Raw genomic sequence first — 17,636 nt, 5'->3', positions numbered from 1 at the left:
AGGAAACTGAGGCTTAGAGAGATTAAGCAAATGACCCTGTTTATATAGTCAAGTGAAAGAGCCAGGGATGTGGGTGCCTGATAGGGCACAGCACTACCAGGCACAGAAGGACACATACACAATGGCTCATGACATCCTTCTCCCCTCCCCATCTCCAATCCCTGTGGTCCTGCCTTCATCACTTTCAAAATCCTGCTAGGATTTGGGGTGGTGGGGTGGGTATGCTTACTGGGACCTTGGAGCAAATGACCAGACAATTGCTCCTTATGCCTTGGAAGGGCCTGTGAGTGTCTGTGTGTGTGTGTGCGTGCGTGTGTGTGTGTGTGTGTGTTGTCCCTGCTTCAATCCTTCCCCAATCCCACCACCATGTCCACCCACCCCTGCCCTCTTTGAGGCTGACTCTTACTCCCTCACTGAGCACTGCCTCTAACCCTGGGTTCCTCTATTTGCCTCAATCCCACATCTGTTCCACAGGGTATCTCCCTCCTTCCTGCTTTTTGTCCTTTTGCCTGGACTTTATCTTTCCTCCCCATGTAACCGCTATTGCTCCCTCCCTGATGCCCTGGACCTATAGCCCTGTTCCTCAGCATCATAGCATTTCTGCTCTGTCTACACAGGCCTCCCCCTGCATTTCTTCCTTCTGCCCTCCCTTGCTCTGTCCCAGGCAGCTGTCACCTCCCATTTCCTGTCTAGGCCCTCTGTCTGTTTCTGCCTGGGTTATTTTTCAGACTGACCCTTCTCTAGGTGGGTTTTGGGTGTGGTTGCTGAGCTTCCAACCCCCTTCCGTGGGGGCCTTTCTGGCCCCTCCAGAGTTCCAGTTTGGCCTGTTTCCTTCTCCCCCTTCCTGTTGTGAAGCTGCAGCCATTGCCTCTGGCTCCCAGTCTCTGCCAGGACTCTCCTGGTTGTGTGGGGCAGTGGTGAAGCAGGAGGTCTTAGGCTGAGCTGGAATCCCAGCCCTGTTCCTCTCCATGTAGCCTCTTCACCTGGACTCACTCACGTGTAAACGGTAAGAAAAAATTGCAGGGGCTGCAGGGAATAATTCATGGGACTGTAGTAAGAATTAGCACTGTGGTAAGGGCACATAGTATGCTGTCAATGCATAATAGCTTTTATTTGCCTTTCCACAATCTGCTTCCCTGTCTCCTTAGGCTGGAGTCCAGAAAAATGCTTAGAAGAGAGAAGAACCAAAGTAATAGATAGTATAAGCCAAAACCAATTGAATATCAGGAATTTCATATGATTCAGCCTAATAAGTGCTCTAAGCTCTGAACACAGGAAATGCTTGTGAGTGTGGACAAGAAGGGAGGATGAGAATGGGACTGAAACACAGAACACAGGAAACAATGTGAATTGTACCCTGAATAGAGCAAATTCAAACCTAGGAGAATGGAGGTTGCCCAAATTCCAGCCTGCATTCATCGTGCGGTGGCAGGACTGGCTGCCCTCTGTCCCTGCAGTCATGGGCCTGTGTCTTCTGGGGCTGCAGAGGGTCTGGAAGTCCAGCTCCTGAAACACTCTCACCTCCATACAGGACCTGGACTCCTAGAGTTTCACATACACATTCTCTTCTCCCATCTGTGGATGTCAGATGTGTATGCGCATGTGTGTGTGTGCGTGCACACACACACACAGGTGCCCTGGGATCTCTAAAGGAAAGCACTGCCCCACTAGAGATGGATTCCCTCCAGTTGTCTGCTTCCCTGACACTACACCTCTCAGGCCAGTGTAGGCTCAGATGATGACCCTGCTTGGGTTTCTTAGTTCCCTCTTTCTCCAAGGGAGCAGAATCATTGAGTCACACGCTCTACCCTCTATGTGTGCTGGGCACACAGGGGAGACCCAGAGGAAGGAGCAGGGGCCCTGTCCTGCAAGAGCTCCTGGCAGCTGGTGAGATGAGGCTGAGACCTAACACAGGGAGGTACAGCATTCTGGGTGCTCTTTTTCAAATTTTTGTGAGATGAGTTGGTCAAGGGCAACTGGACAGGCTCCATGACTTAGATGATGGATGATGCAAAGGAGGGAAGATGGAGGAAAGCCCAGAAGTCTAGAAGGTGCCCTAGGAGATAAGTAGAACAAACTCATTTAGTTAGCAAGGAGCAGGAAAATGGAGAGGAGAGAGTCAGATAAGTCAGAGCTCTCAGTAAGTGCATAATGTTGGAGTAGGAAATCCGATTGCCTACTGAGGCAGAATTGTGTAGGTGTGCATGTGTGCATGTTGGGAAATGTGTGTTAGGGAGGCAGAAGTATGGAGGAAGCTGTGACTGCCCGAGAGAGGGTCAGGGAACTTGGGCTGAAATGACCTGGAGAGCTACCTCTCCAAGGGTGGGATGTGATGGCGTGGCAGTGGTGCTGGATATTTGGGGGCAGCAATGCAAAATGTGCCATGGTTGAAGCTTCACAGTGACCCTGGCCTGGGTGGACAAGTAGGCTGACTCTGTGCCCTGAGGTGACTTCATATGCTGTGAGGATGACTGAGCCTAGACTGCATAGACTAGTGATCCATGGCTGGTGGGGAGACAGCTGCCAGGGCCTAGACAGGTGGGGAAGAGGCCCGTGGGGTCAGGAGACCAAAAGAGGGAGAGGGAGACAGGGATAGGTGTGGGGAAGGTAATGGGAAGACTGAAGGGTTTGGCAACGTTAACTTGACTATCCCCTTCACCCACCGTTTCCATGGCTTGAATTCTATGTTTTAAAGCTCACAGATCTTCGATCAATGATCTGGTTTAGACTTTCATCTTCAGAGGGTAAGGTGTGACTTCTCCACTTCCCAGATAAGACCTAAACTTGACAATGCTCTCCTGGTCAGAACATGCTGAGAAGGGCCCCAGGAGGCAGGTCTTTTGCCCTCTGGGGAGTAACTTCTCCCTCACACAACAGGCCCCAAGCCTGGCTGCTTCCCAGGGCAGAACCTGCAGGAGGGGGCACCACAGTGCAGTCATTTGATTCTTTGCTCCTCCCTTACCAGCTCTGTGACTTGAGTCAAGTTACTTAACCTCTCTGTGTCTTAGTTTCATCATCTATAAAATAGTAGCACTGATACCTGCTCTGTAGCTTGTTATAGAGGATGAATTTTTTTGCATAAATGAAATTTATTCAAAAGAACTGTGTACAGTTGTAGTGATTTCTAGGATCGGATTCAGTGTGCTTCATAAAAGATGTGTGTCCATGGGGGAGAGATGGATAAAGGGTAGGAGTTGGAGAAGAAATGTAAGTATGCAGTTCATGATTTAATTACATGGAAGCCCTGAACATCACGAACTTTATCAAACTTCTTTATCAAGCTAAGCATCCATGTGAGTGGGATGGACCTGCTGGGTTTTCTCCCTGGTCAACTCTGCAGGACTTTTCTAGGAGGTTCCCTCTCTACCTTCCCTCCTGCTGCTTAGGAGACTCATTGGGCTTTAGCTATAACCAGACTTCTGGTCTCTGGGACCTTCAAATGTGGCTGGCAGGGAACAAGACTGAGAGAACAACTCCCCTTTAGATTGCTTGAGTTAAGGTTCTTAGGGTCTCCCCTGGCCCTGAGAGGAGCTGGGGGAGCTAGTCTTGGCAGAGCCCCAGGAAAGTCTGGGAAAAATACTGTCTTTGCATACTTAGCTGGTTGCTTCTTTACTGTGCCCTGAAAACCTAGATTCAAGCATGTATACTGGCCTCAGTGTCTCTATTTCTTTAAAAAAATTTTAAATGTTTATTTATTTTGGAGAGAGACAGACACAGAGTATGAACAGGGGAGGGGAAGAGAGAAAGGGAGACAGAATCCAGAGCAGCCTCCAGGCTCTGAGCAAGCTGTCAGCACAGAGCCTGACATGGGGCTCGAACTCACAAACTGCAAGATCATGACCTGAGCTGAAGTTGGATGCTTAACCAACTGAGCCACCCAGGTGCCCCTCAGTGTCTCTATTTCTGCCTTGTTTCTTCTTTTGGGAATTTCATATGTATATTTGTGGAGGCCCTAGAGTGAAGAGCTGCTTGGAGGCTTCATTGTGACTGAAAAGAAGGTGTCTGCATGCTTGATCCCAAATTAATGGACAATCACTAGTATGTTATTTTGCTTATTCTTTGCGTGTTGCTTGTTTAGCTCCCAATGCAGACATAGTCCCTGTCCTTACCCTCTCCTCCCTCTTCTCCATGTGATCCCTAACCAGTCGGTCCCCAGCACTTTCCCCAGAGCTTATCAGCTTCCCTTGCCCACCAGCCTCTGTTTCTGCTTCTCCTTGGCCTCAAATCCCCTTTCCTCTGGTTATGATTGGCTGCATTAACTCTGAAATATGTAGGCCTGAGCTCAGGTGTCTTTTGAATGCAGGATTTTGGGAGAAAGGGGAGGAGAGGCAGTATTCATATCCATGTAGGGTGTCTGGGATCTGGGGTTTGCACTAAGAAAGAGCATGGGGCAGCTATGGCAATAGCTTCACGGAAAGAAGATGTACTTTCTGGGCACATCCACCACCTGGTAGCACCTGAGAGGAGACTGGGCTCAGCAGGGACCAGGTGAGATGGAAGAAGATCCTAAATGTATATCCTTCTCCCTGACCTGGAAACCTCTCCTGCTCCACACTTACCTCCTTCTCTCTCTCTTCCTCCCCCCCCCGCCCCACCCTGCTCCCCTGTCTTTACCTCCTTCACCTTCATCTCTGTCAAGCAGATCTGTCTGTCTGTGGGTCTGTTTGTCTCTCTGACTGCAAGTACTTTGTTGTCTCTGATTTTCTGGGACTGAGTCTGCCCTCAGCTCTTCCTTCTGGCTGTCTCCCTCCCTACTTCCCTCCCTCAGTCTCTGAGGGTCTCTTTTCCCATCACATCTTTGTGAGTTTCATCCTGTGTGCCTTTTAATTTCTCCTCACACATCTCCTCCCATATGTCTCCTTTTGCTGCCTCTCCATCCCTGTTCCTTCTCTTGTCCTCCCTTCCATCTCTCTTCCTTGCTTCTCTTATCTCTGTCTCTTCCAGTCTCTTCCCCTGCCTCTGACTCCGCCCCTGCCTCCTCACCTCTTCCCTTCTCCTACCCCTCAAGTTTCAGACACTTCATGTGAAATCACCTGGATGGGCTCCACCTTCCAGGTCTCCACACTCTGTCCCCTCCTCCAGGAGAGACGTATGTCCCCTAACTCTGTATCCTCTGATTCCCCCAACCCTCACAGTCTTGGTCACTTATTTTCCTTTCTTCTTCTTTTTTTTTTTTTTTTAACTTAAAATGTTGTAATAGGCTCTGTACAAAAGGAGGGAGTGAAAGCTGGGGAACATGCAGGGTACACAATAACACAATGACATGGCAGGGCCACAGCTTCTGTCCTGTGGGAGGGGTATGAGAAGAAAGGGCCATGGCTGGAGCTGGGGAGCAAGAGGGATGGGGAGTCTGTAGCTGTATCCCTCTACTTCCAGGAAGCATCTATAGTTCCTGGGTCTTTCCCAGTTTACTCTGTAGCCTACAATTCTGTACCTTGTCCTGCCTCTGGCCTTAGTGCTCCTTCTTTTGCTCCCCCTGACTTTATTTACCCTGATAGTTATTCTAGTATAATGATGTTTAGGTCCTGACCCAAACAACCCCATCTTATGAAGGTACTACCTTTGCATTCCCTGCTTTTGCTCCTTTTCCAGTCTCACATTTTCCTGTCTCTGGGACAGAACCTTGAATCTCCTCCTTCCTCTCTTCCCTCCCCCTGAAAAATATAAGTACTAACTCCCCAGGGAGAGGCAGCACACAGTAGTGGGAGTAGAAGGGGAAGAGTAGGGACCATCAAGGAGAAGGTCACACATCTCTCAAAGGGCAGAGCAGGGGGAAGGTATGGGGAGGAGGGGAGTGAAGACAGTGGTCACTCCTGTCCTCCACCACCCCTGCCCACTGTCCTGGGGACTTCAACACAACTGAGGGGGCAGGTGTGTGTGGGGTCAGGTATGATAGGGAGGAGAGAGGAGCAGGAGAGACAAATAAAAACCTAGGAAAATTCCCCTAAGGAAGATCTCTTTCTCCTTTCCTTCTGGAGTCTCTTTGGTTGGTGGAGGAAGAGAGAGGAGGCGGTGGGAAGAGAGAGGGGAGGAGGAGATGATTCCAAGGGACTTTCCTTCACTTTCCTATCCCTGCCTCCAAATGGTAGCTCACCAGGGCTGGGAAGGAAGTTCTGAGAGCAAGGGCGCCCTCTTGGGCTGAGAGGGAGCCCCCAGCTGGGGAGAGGTGTGCCATCACCATCCTCACTGCTGCCCTAGGACAGACCTCACCAGTACCGTGGTTGCATACCTCACAGACATGGTGAGAGTCCTGGCAGTGTACCTTCTTGTGAGACGAAATAGAAGCTGAGCTCAACATCTTACCATGCACGGCATGGCACCTTCTTCTCGAGTGGCACTGTGTGCGTCCGCAGTGGATCCTTTGGGCAAAAGCTGCCTCACGTGGGCCACATGTGAAGGGTCGTCTGTGGAAGGCACTTGTGGGACATGACTGTTGAGATGATTCTGAGGAAGAAGCTTTCCCACAGTGGAAGAAGCTCTCCCTCCACAAGCTACAGGGCTTGTGCATTCTGCCGTCCTGTCCTGTAGCTTGTGTGCACATGGTAGCTCCTGTGGTCCTTGCACTTGCAGCGCTGTTGGCACTTGGACATGGGTAAGCCTCCTCGTCTGAAGCCACAGCTAGTCTATGCTCAGGTGGGAGACGTCGCAGGGGTCTTGCAAAGCAAATCACAGGCGTGCTTCTCCTGGATGCACTTTCCAGAGGCAGTCCTGGTCACCCTTGGCTCCCGTGGCTCCTGAGGCTCCTGTGGCTTCTCTGCCTCCAGCATCCACATATCCCCCTCCCCCGCCAGCTCTGCTCAGCTAGGGATGCTCAGGAGGCTAGGGGACCATGGTGGGTGATAGGGTTTTGGAATGGTGGGAGTCTGGAGATCAGGGCCAAGAAAGATTTTTGAGACATCTTTGGTGCAAAAGAGGTGATATTATTAAAGCACAGGGACAGGGCCCCAGGGCAGAAAGAGCTGCCCTGGAAACATGAGGAGAGACTGATTATATACTTGGGAGTTGGGGGAGGTAAAGTCAAGGAAGTTTCCAAAGGAAATTTGATATGCTAAAGAAGACTCACAGGATACTGGAGGCCTAGCTATTGTCAAGCTAAAGTCCCTTTTCCCTTAGCAAAGCATTAACATTAAGACAGTAGGGAGTTCCTGGAGAAATGTTACACTCTGTCTGCCTCAAGTATTTGCCAATGGGCTGCAGGTTATAAGGAAATTTAATTTTATCAGTCATTTTCTTCTGCCTTTGTTTTCCATATCAGTAGGTATCTCCATAGCACCTGAGGTGACCTGGCCTGTCTTGACTCCCATGTGGATGGTCTTGTGCCTTGAGGTTGTACCCATCCAGAACTCCTTGGCACAAGGGCACACATGTAGGACCCCTTGCTCTTTGTCTCCTCCCAGGCAGGTGTGACCCGGGCTGCAGCAATCATCCAGGTAGGGGCTATGAAAGCAGTGGTTTGGCTGTGGCAATGGTGGTGGCAGAGACAAGACTGTGGCCTGGGTAGTGGGCAGAGATCCTGGTTGGGGCGGTGGGGTTGGAGCCTCTGTGTCCAATATGGAAATGGCGGTTAAACTAGGGCTCAGCAGCAAGGGCAGTAGTGGTGGGGGCAGAATCTTGGGCAACAGCAGGAAGCCAGAGCACGTCCACTTGGAGGGGTTTGGCCTTAGGGCTGTGGCCTGGCTGCAGCCCTTGTTGTGCCCTGGAATGGACTCTGGTAGCAGCCCTGAGAGGCAAAGAAGGGGGACTAGAGCTCAGTCCTAAGTTGCAGGGTATTCTGGGCAAGACCCTTTAGTGGGTGGAAGGAGATCATGAGGCCACCCACCAGGGAAGTCCAGGCCCTACCAGGGAAGCAGGGGTGAGCAGCATGCTAGGGAATACAGGGAACATGGCCTCAGCCACTGAGGGGCTCCATGGGGCTCAGTGGGTTCCAGGGGTGCAAGCCCTACAGGGTCTAGGCCCTGGATGCCAACCCTGGCTTGTCAGCCTGGGTCAAAGCATGGCCTTAAGGCCCCCAGGCTGTTTCAGGATCCCTGCTGGTCTATGGGAGGTAGGAAAGGAGGACACCTGGGCCAGGTTTTTCATTACCTGAGCTGGTATTTCCCTAGCCCCCCACCCTCTATCTAGCAGGTAGTGAATAGCACAGGGAGAAAGGGGAAGGATTGTTCCTGGGACCCGATACAAGGATAGACAGACTCTCCCCCTGCACCTGCCTTTCTTTCCCTCAAGCAGATGCACATCTGGGAAAAATCTCAGCTTGAGGCAAGGGAAGAGAGCCTAGGACTGTTGGAACAGATGCATATGAAACCCCCAGCTGTCCCTACCCTACAGTCCTGTCCTGACAGCCATCTTTCCAATTCCTGCCTGCCTCCTTTGCCTATAGGAATTTTGGCTCTGTAGTCCTTTCTGGGCCACTCATCCACCACCCAGCATAGCACCTGGAACAAAAGAGGTGCTCAATTAGTGCCCTTGGTCCATGCCTACTGGAGAAGTGTTAGGGCAGGGTCAATGTGATTTTTAGGTTTTCCTTCTTTAGAGGTTCTTCCTGACATCTGGAGCAATTCTTTCTGCTCAGAGTTCAGTGTTTTGTCTGAGTATAGGTAGTATAGACTCTCCCTATTAAGTATCTGCCACTACCCTTCTCTTCCCTCCCTCCACCTCCACCCCAGTCTTTAAGGAACCTAATGTAGCGTCTACAGGAATCTCAGCACTATCAAGAGATGGCAGTGATGTCCCTTTTCCTTGACACTGATGGTTTCTTGGGCCCATGAATTGTCCTCAATCTCTGAGTGGGCCCCACCTTCTGCATATCTGAGAGGTCTTGCTTCTCTTTGAAGATTAACATTCTGGGAAGGAGGAGGTACCTTCCTTTGGTCACTGTTTCAGGGTCTTGGAAGCTTTATGTGTTGAATGTCTAGAGAATAAAAGTCTCTAGGCAGGGACTATATCTTTTTTTTTTTTTTTACTTCCTCAGCACAATGCTCAATGGGTATTCAGTTAGAATATGCGATGGACATTGAGTGACTATCAGGAAATACCTTGTGGTGAAGCTTTAGTGAGTTCCCTTTTAGTTTTATTTTTGTGGTGAAGGGAAACAGGAATGAGGGGGCAGTGATGGATGATGCTGGTAGAGGAAACTAAAAGGAGATTCTGGAAGAGATTGTGGGCAGGAGGTGCTTCTATCCTTGATGAAAGGGCAGCTGAGTGGGCTATTTAACTGGATCTGGGACTGGCCTCCAAATCACTACAAACTGGGCTCCACCTGGCTCCCCATGCTCTTCTCCTGAAAACCAGGACCTCCTCCATACTCAAGCCCCTGGAAAGCTTGTTTACTTCTAAGTTCACATCTTGCTGCCACAAAGCCTTCAACAAAATTCCATTTAAGCATTCAGTCCACCTCCTCACCCAGACAGGGCCCTACTAGTCTTCCATTGCCCAGTTCCAGCTTTCCTCCAGGATTCTGCCTAATCCACTTCCTTCACCCTTTCCCACTCTTTCCATAAGCCCTGCTTCCAGACAACTCAGCCTCATGATGGCCCCACCTCCTAAGGGTCCTGCCTCCTAGGGCCCCTTCTTTAAAAAAAAAAGTTTTTTTAATGTTTATTTATTTTTTAGAGACAGAACATAGGCAGGGGAGGAACAGAGAGAGAGGAAGACACAGAATCCAAAGCAGGCTGCAGGCTCTGAGCTGTCAGCACAGAGCCTGACGTGGGGCTTGAACCCATGAACCATGAGATCATGACCTGAGCCAAAGTTGGACACTTAACTGACTGAGCCACACAAGTGCCCTTCCCAGGGCCCCTTCTAAGCTCCACTCCAAGTCCTGACTGCTTGGCCAAGCTATCTTCCCTCTCCTGGGTTTGACTTGTACTTCCTTTTCAGGTCTTTCTCCTCTGAGATGGGAAAAGCCCATGGGTAAGTGATTTCTCCTGTTTATAGAGTTGGTCAGAAAACAGAGACAGAGTCAGAGACGATGAAGGCTGGGCTTGGAGTGCTTCTGGCTTTCAAGCCATGTGAGGTTTGAGCAGAAGGTATTTCATGGCACCAGAGGTCTGTGGATTGGGGCGGGCAGGCCAGAGGCCTTGTGAGTTTCAGAAGGGCAGAGAGGTTTGCTGGGTCAGAGTGGTTTGGAGGCCTACACTCTGTTCTCCAGACCAGAAAGGTTCTCTGCTCTGCTAAGGAAAATATGAATTCGGGGAGGTTATTCCTTGGCACTTCTCCCCCAGAGTCCTTCCCAACTCTTTGCCCTGCCCTCCTCCCTGGCCTTCTTTTCTGCCCTGGTGCAAAATTTGCTTTTCAAATCTTTGTCTTTCCCACAGGCCCCAGCACATCATATGCTTAGACCTATTCTTTGAATGAAGAATCTTCCACCTGGCTCTGCTGCCTCCTTCATGTTTTGCCACACTTTCTCATTGGAGATTCTGAAAGACTCTGTATCATATCTTCTTAGGGAGGACATTGGTTTGTGTGGACTTTGCAGAATAGCAGGTCCAGTTTGATAAAGTCTAGTGGTCCACTATAACCATGATGATTTGATGGGCTTCTTCCTCCATGCTCAAAGACCTAGATATCTATATTTATAGCTGCTGAGGGTATCTCCCTGCTTTCCTTTTCTAATTTTAAAAAGCTGTGGTGGGGTTTGATTACAGACCAGGAAAAGCTGTAGGAGGAAAGATTACCAAGTTCTCCTGGGGTGTAGCTGCCCAGTGGTCTTTAAAACACTTCAGGAAATTTTTGTCTGAGGTTCCAAGTATATTTTAAATCAGCCAGTGCTAAATAAACCTTGAAACTTGATGGCTTTGTTCATTCTCTTGGAATCTATCAGTTTTACGTACATGATAGGCATATTCATTGACCAAAAAAGGCTTGGAGGAGAAGCTTGAAATAGGACTGGCTTCCTGGGTCTTCAAGAGGCAGTTTGCTGTTATGGCAAAACTCTTCAACTTATTTTAGTTTTAATTTATTGGAACTCTTTGCCACTCTTTAATTTTGAAGGCCCTTGGAGTTTAAATTGTCCTTCCCACTCCCCCACTCCCTACAACCATCTACACAGTGGGCAGTGCCACAACACCAGAAGCCCAGACAACACTTATCCATGCAAGACACCTACTTTATTGATTATGTGTGGCAAATGTGTATTTCTACATTATCTTTCTTGTTCCCTCAAGCAGTTCTGGGGCAAAGTCTCTCCATTTCCAGTTGATAAGTATTATGTGCTTCCAGAAGACAGATTCATTTTAACTTTAGTTTAAGCAAAATCTTGTGGAAAGGGCAATTTCTTTCACCAAGTATATTCCAAATTGATAAATATGATTTTTGGATTATATTCTTTTGTTTTATCTTCATCCCTTTTTTCTTTTATTGTCACAGAAAGCACAAAGCAGAGTGGGAATAAGAAAGAACTAGGGAAGAGGGACAAAGAGTGTCCTTGAATGTGATATCAGAGGTTCTTTGTTGTAGATATGCTGCCTGCTCTGGGGTGAGGCAGATGGGTCTTGGTGAAGTCATATCAATCAATATTTGGGTAAGAACTCAGGACTTTGAGTCCTGACACAACTTTCATATGGCTTTGTTGATCTGGTGTCTTTCCTACCACAAAACAAAACAAAACAAAACAAAACAAATGAACTTTCCAAGGGAGATGGTGAGGATGTGGAAGAGATACCTGACTCTGAGAGGAACCAAACACTGGTGAGAGAGGACAGAGAAAATAATCACATGGGAAGACAGAAGGACATATTTAAAGATATGAAGTAAGATAAGCAGATAGTTGGCCCTTCCCAACCCACCTTTTGTGCGGTGTATTATTGAGGCTATATATTGGGAGGAAGTACATGGAAAAAGAAACCATGGATTCTGACCAGTCACAATTGCTTGTCTAAAAATGGAAACAGGCGGGGGTGCCTGAGTGGCTCAGTGGTTAAGTGCCCAACTTTTGATTTCAGCTCAGGTCATGATCTGACAGTATGTGGGTTTGAACCCCTCATTGGACTCTGTGCTGACAGCACAGAGTCTGCTTGGCATTGTGTCTCCTCTCTCTGCCTCTCCCCTGCTGGCTCTCTCTATCACTCTCTCAAAATAAATAAATAAACATTAAACAAAATAAAAATGGAGACAGGATATAGTGTTCGGTGGGACCACCGGATGGATTTCTAGATTCTGTTGAGAAGGAAAGGAAGGATTTGGAGGAAAAAACCAAAGCCGTTTAGCAAGGCTTCTTGAAAATGAGTTTGGATCAGTGTTCATTGTAGAACAAAGCCCATCCTACATTATAATCGTAATATGGAAACTAAGGTGGACTGCACTTGATCTTAGCCCAAAGGCTGAGAACAGATAAACTAAGGTGGACTGGCAGATGGGTTTCCTTCTGCTGCTTTCTCCTGATGACTTTTATTAGGTGTTCTATGTTGACATGGTTGGGGGTTGAGAAACGGGGAATAGAGATTCACACAGGGAAGTAGAGAAGAAGTTGATTTTCACTGTTGAAATCAGTGTATCACATCACTTTCTTATCTCTTATTGGCACACCCTTCCAGGCTTTTCCCAGCTCTGTTTCCAATTCCTGTTTGGAAAATCTAATTCTGATTCTTCCTGGTGTTCATCTATTTTCTGAAGACTTCTAGAAAAAGAATATGAGGCTTTTCTGATTTCTCAAGTTAATCATCTTGTTTTGATGTGATAGAAATGTTAAGAATTTCCAAAACTGGATTCTGACTGAAACTAAGCTTGTGTCATATCATGAATGAGGAATGTAGCATTTAGTTCTGTCTTCTTTGCAGTTATCCCAGAGGGACTAAGAAAGGCCACCTTGTTCAAAACCATCCTAGAATCATTCTAGATAATATGGAGATTATACAGCCTCTGGAGAAGCTCTGGCTATTGGATTGTTTACCCACATAATGGTGCAATGATACTTGTGTGGTGTGTGCACATAGCAGGGATCCAATAGGTTTTATGGGAAGGAAGCAAAAATATTTTGTTCTACATATACATAGATTCTGCTCTACATTTGTGTGGATGGATTTTGTCTACATATAGTTGATCTGGCTTGTGTTAGCCTGTATATGAATGTGTTTCATTGATGTGGAATTCAGCCTTTTCCAGGCTGAGATGGGATGTGGGAGGTGCAGTGCTGGGGGTTGTAGGTTAGGTAGGTGAGTTGGATGATGTGGCTGTGTTTCCTCTTGGCCTAATGAGCAGACAGTTTGGGACTTGCCACGCCTTCAAGTTCAAGTCTTGGTTGCACCTAGATATATTTACTTGCAGAATTCGAGTTTCCAGCCTCACTGAGAGAACATGAAGCAGGTTTTACCCTGAATAGTTTTTTTTGTTTGTTTTTATTTTTAGAAAGGGAGACAAAGGCTTCTTCCAGTACAAAGTAAGACCACAGGTAGGAGGATGCCTGGTAAATGATCCATTTGGTGAGGTTGTTCTCAGAAGACTCCTGGGAGGTAAGTTTGGATATTTGTTTTCTTTAGTATGAGCTGAATTTGGTTACTTCAGATTTCTTTCCAACCATCAGGGAAACTATCTGACCTTTTTTCTCTTTCCCCAGGGGAGAAGTCACACATTTATTACTACTGCAATGGTTTCTCTCTTCTTTCCTATCCTTTTTTTTTTAAATGTTTGTTTGCTTATTGTTTATTTAAATATAATTTATTGTCAACTTAGCTAACATACAGTATGTACAGTGTGCTTTTGGTTTTGGGGGTAGATTCCCATGATTCATCGCTTACATACAACACCCAGTGCTCATCCCAACAAGTGCCCCCCTCAATGCCCATCACCCATTTTCCTCTCTCTCCTGCCACCCACCCCCTCCCATCAACCCTCAGTTTGTTCTCTGTATTTAGAGTCTCTTATGATTTGCCTCCCTCCCTCTCTGTGGGTAATTATTTTTTTCCCCTGCCCTTCCCCCATGGTCTTCTGTTAAGTTTCTTAAGTTCCACATATGAGTGAAAACATATGATATCTGTCTTTCTCTGACTGACTTATTTCAATTAGCATAATATCCTCCAGTTCCATCCACATGGCCACCAATGGCAGGATTTCATTGTTTCTCACTGCCAAGTAGTATTCAATAGTGTATATAAACCACATCTTCTTTATCCATTCATCAGTTGATGGACATTTAGGCTCCTCCTATTTGGCTATTGTTGAAAGTGCTGCTGTAAACATTGGGGTACATGTGCCCCTATGAATCAGCACTCCTGTATCTTTGGATAAATTCCTAGTAGTGCTACTGCTGGGTCATAGGGTAGTTATATTTTTAATTTTTTGAGGAACTTCCACACTGCTTTCCAGAGTGGGTGCACCAGTTTGCATTCCCACCAACAGTGAGAGAGGGTTCCCATTTCTCCAAATCCTCGCCAGCATCTGTTGTTTCCTGAGTTGTTAATTTTAGCCTCTCTGACTGGTGTGAGGTGGTATCTCATTGTGGTTTTCATTTGTTTTTCCCTGATGTTGAGTAGTGTCGAGTATCTTTTCATGTGTCTGTTGGCCATCTGGATGTCTTCTTTGGAAAAGTATCTATTCATGTCTTCTACCAATTTCTTCACTGAATTATTTGTTTTTTGGGTGTTGAGTTTGGTAATTCTTTATAGATTTTGGGTATTAACCCTTTATCTGATATGTCATTTGAGAATATCTTTTCCCGTCTCGTTGTTTGCCTCTTAGTTTTGTTGATTGTTTTCTTTGCTGTGCAGAAGCTTTTTATCTTGATAAGGTCCCAATAGTTCATTTTTGCTTTAGTTTCCCTTGCCTTTGGAGACGTGCCAAGCAAGAATTTGCTGTGGCTGAGGTCAAAGAGGTTGTTGCCTGTTTTCTCCTCCAGGATTTTGATGGTTTCCTGTCTCACATTTAGGTCTTTCATCCATTTTGAATTTATTTTTGTGTATGGTGTAAGAAAGTAGTCCAGTTACATTCTTCTGCATGCTGCTGTCCAGTCTCTCAGCACCATTTGCTAAAGAGGCTGTCTTTTCCATTGGATACTCTTTCCTGCTTTGTCAAAGATTAGTTGGCCATACATTTTTGGGTCCAATTCTGGGTTCTCTATTCTATTCCATTGGTCTGTGTGTCTGTTTTTGTGCCAATAACATACTGTCTTGATGATTACAGCTTTGTAGCAGAGGCTAAAGTCTGGAATTGTGATGTCTCCCCCTTTGGTTTTCTTTTACAACATTATTTGGCTATTCAGGGTCTTTTGTGGTTGCATACAAATTTTATTTATTTATTTTTTTAATTTTTTTTTCAACGTTTATTTATTTTTGGGACAGAGAGAGACAGAGCATGAACGGGGGAGGGGCAGAGAGAGAGGGAGACACAGAATCGGAAACAGGCTCCAGGCTCTGAGCCATCAGCCCAGAGCCCGACGCGGGGCTCGAACTCACGGACCGCGAGATCGTGACCTGGCTGAAGTCGGACGCTTAACCGACTGCGCCACCCAGGCGCCCCAGCATACAAATTTTAGGATTGTTTGTTTTAGCTTTGAGAAGAATGCTGGTGCAATTTTGATTGGGATTGCATTGAATGTGTAGATTGCTTAGTAGTATTGACATTTTAACAATATTTATTCTTCCAATCCATGAGCATGGAATGTTTTTTCATTTTTTTGTTTCTTCAATTTCCTTCATAAGTTTTCTATAGTTTTCAGCATACATATCTTTTGCATCTTTGGTTAGGTTTATTAGATATTTTATGGTTCTTGGTGCAATTGCAAATGGGATTGATTTCTTGATTTCTCTTTCTGTTGCTTCATAATTGGTGTATAGAAATGCAACCAATTTCCGTACATTGATTGTGTATCCTGTGACTTTGTTGAATTCATGTATCAGTTCTAGCAACTTTTTGATGGAGTCTTTCAAGTTTTCCATGTTTTTCTTTCCTTTCCTGCACATACCAAGACTGAGAATTTATTATTATTATTATTATTGTTATTATTTAGTATCTAGATCTGTACTAATATCTGTAGCAAATTATTACCTGGATTTCTCTAGTTTGGCAAACTGGATTTACTGGTTCAAGGTGTGGTGGAGTTTGTTTTGTGTTTTTGGTGCAGGGGGGGGGGTGGTGGTGGCATGGAAGGACAGTTTAAAAGAGGCTCTATTTAAAGATTAAGGTCCAAGCTGAAGATGTAGCTTGAACTGATATTTTCCTGGGAAACAGTTATACACAATGCCAAGAAGGGGTAACCCCCTCCCCATGCAATCTTCTTAGACTGACCCATGGTGCACAGAAGATACTCACTAGTCTTGCCAACACTGGAAAATGAGGTCCTTACTACTTTCATCTTTCATCAAGTAGGAGGCCATTTGGGATTTTGACATGCCCTTGCTGTAATCACGGGTTCGAGCCCTACATTGGGCTCTGTGCTGACAGCTCAGAGCCTGGAGCCTGCTTCAGATTCTGTGTCTCCCTCTCTCTCTGTTCCTCCCCTGCTCTCACTCTGTCTCTCACTCTCTCAAAAATAAATAAAGATTAAAAAAAAAAAGAAAATATGCACAGTATGATCTCGATCTTTTTGTACTTACTTAGGGCTGATTTGTTTCCCAGTATGTGGTCTATTATGGAGAATGTTCCTTGTGGACTGGAGAAGAATGCTGCTTTAATATGAAATGTTCTGAATATATTGGTTAAGTTCATTTGGTCCAGTGTGCCATTCAAAGCCATTGTTTCCTTGTTGACATTTTGATTAGATGATCTGTCCATTACTGTGAGTGGGGTGTTGAAGTCTCCTACTATTATGGTATTACTATCAATGAGTTTCTTTATGTTTGTGATTGATCTATATATTTGGGTGCTTTCACATTTGGCACATAAATGTTTCGCATTGTTAGGTGTTCTTGGTGGATCGACCCCTTGATTATGATATAATGCCCTTCTGCATCTCTTGATACAGTCTTTATTTTAAATTCTAGATTGTCTGATATAAGTATGGCTACTCAGGCTTTCTTTTGTTGACCATTAGCACAATTGATGGTTCTCCATCCCCTTATTTTCAATCTGAAGGTGTCTTTAGGTCTAAAGTGGGTCTCTTGTAAACAGCATATAGATGGATCTTGCTTTCTCATCCATTCTGTTACCCTATGTCTTTTGATTGGAGCATTGAGTCCATTGATGTATAGAGCGAGTACTGAATGATATGAATTTATCGCCATTATCATGCTTGTAGAGTTTGAGTGGCTGACCAGAGAACACCACCAGACACTCAAACTCTACAAGCTTGAGTGTAAGGGGGACTCTCTGAGGGGAGAAAAGATGAGAAAAATATGGTTTTTTTTCCTCATCTTTTCTCCCCTCAGAGAGTCCCCCTTAAAATTTCTTGCAGGACTGGTTTAGTGGTCACAAACTCTTTTCATTTGTATTTGTCTGGGAAACTTTTTATCTCTTCTTCTATTTTGAATGACAGTCTTGCTGGATAAAAAAAATTCTTGGCTGCATATTTTTCTGATTCAGCACATTGAATATATCCTGCCACTCCTTTCTGGCCTGCCAAGTTTCTGTGCCAGGTCTGCTGCAAACCTGATCTGTCTTCCCTTGTATGTTAGGGACTTTTTTCCCTTGCTGCTTTCATGATTCTCTCCTTGCCTGAGTATTTTGTGAATTTGACTATGATAGGCCTTGTTGATGGTCGGTTTTTGTTG

At 46.0% G+C, this 17,636-nt stretch overlaps 2 protein-coding genes and 1 pseudogene across 3 annotated transcripts in view; 2 read left to right on the top strand and 1 right to left on the bottom strand.

The window, feature by feature from the left end:
• The first annotated feature begins 920 nt into the window (after positions 1-920).
• The window catches only part of LOC115518419 (cationic amino acid transporter 3-like), a 94,533-nt gene continuing 77,817 nt past the window's right edge, over positions 921-17,636 (top strand). For both annotated transcript variants that reach the window (XM_032593921.1, XM_032593920.1), the window contains exon 1: positions 921-1,006. The gene's annotated coding sequence lies outside the window, so the exon portion shown is untranslated. The remainder of the gene's footprint in view (positions 1,007-17,636) is intronic.
• Positions 928-17,636, top strand: part of LOC115518423 (cationic amino acid transporter 3-like) — a 52,652-nt gene continuing 35,943 nt past the window's right edge. Inside the window, exon 1 of the mRNA XM_032593933.1 lies at positions 928-1,006. The gene's annotated coding sequence lies outside the window, so the exon portion shown is untranslated. The remainder of the gene's footprint in view (positions 1,007-17,636) is intronic.
• Positions 6,091-8,839, bottom strand: LOC115518668 (annotated as a pseudogene).

Source organism: Lynx canadensis, chromosome B4 (assembly GCF_007474595.2).
Source record: "Lynx canadensis isolate LIC74 chromosome B4, mLynCan4.pri.v2, whole genome shotgun sequence".
NCBI lineage: Eukaryota > Metazoa > Chordata > Mammalia > Carnivora > Felidae > Lynx > Lynx canadensis.
This window is presented reverse-complemented; position numbering and strand designations above follow the sequence as displayed.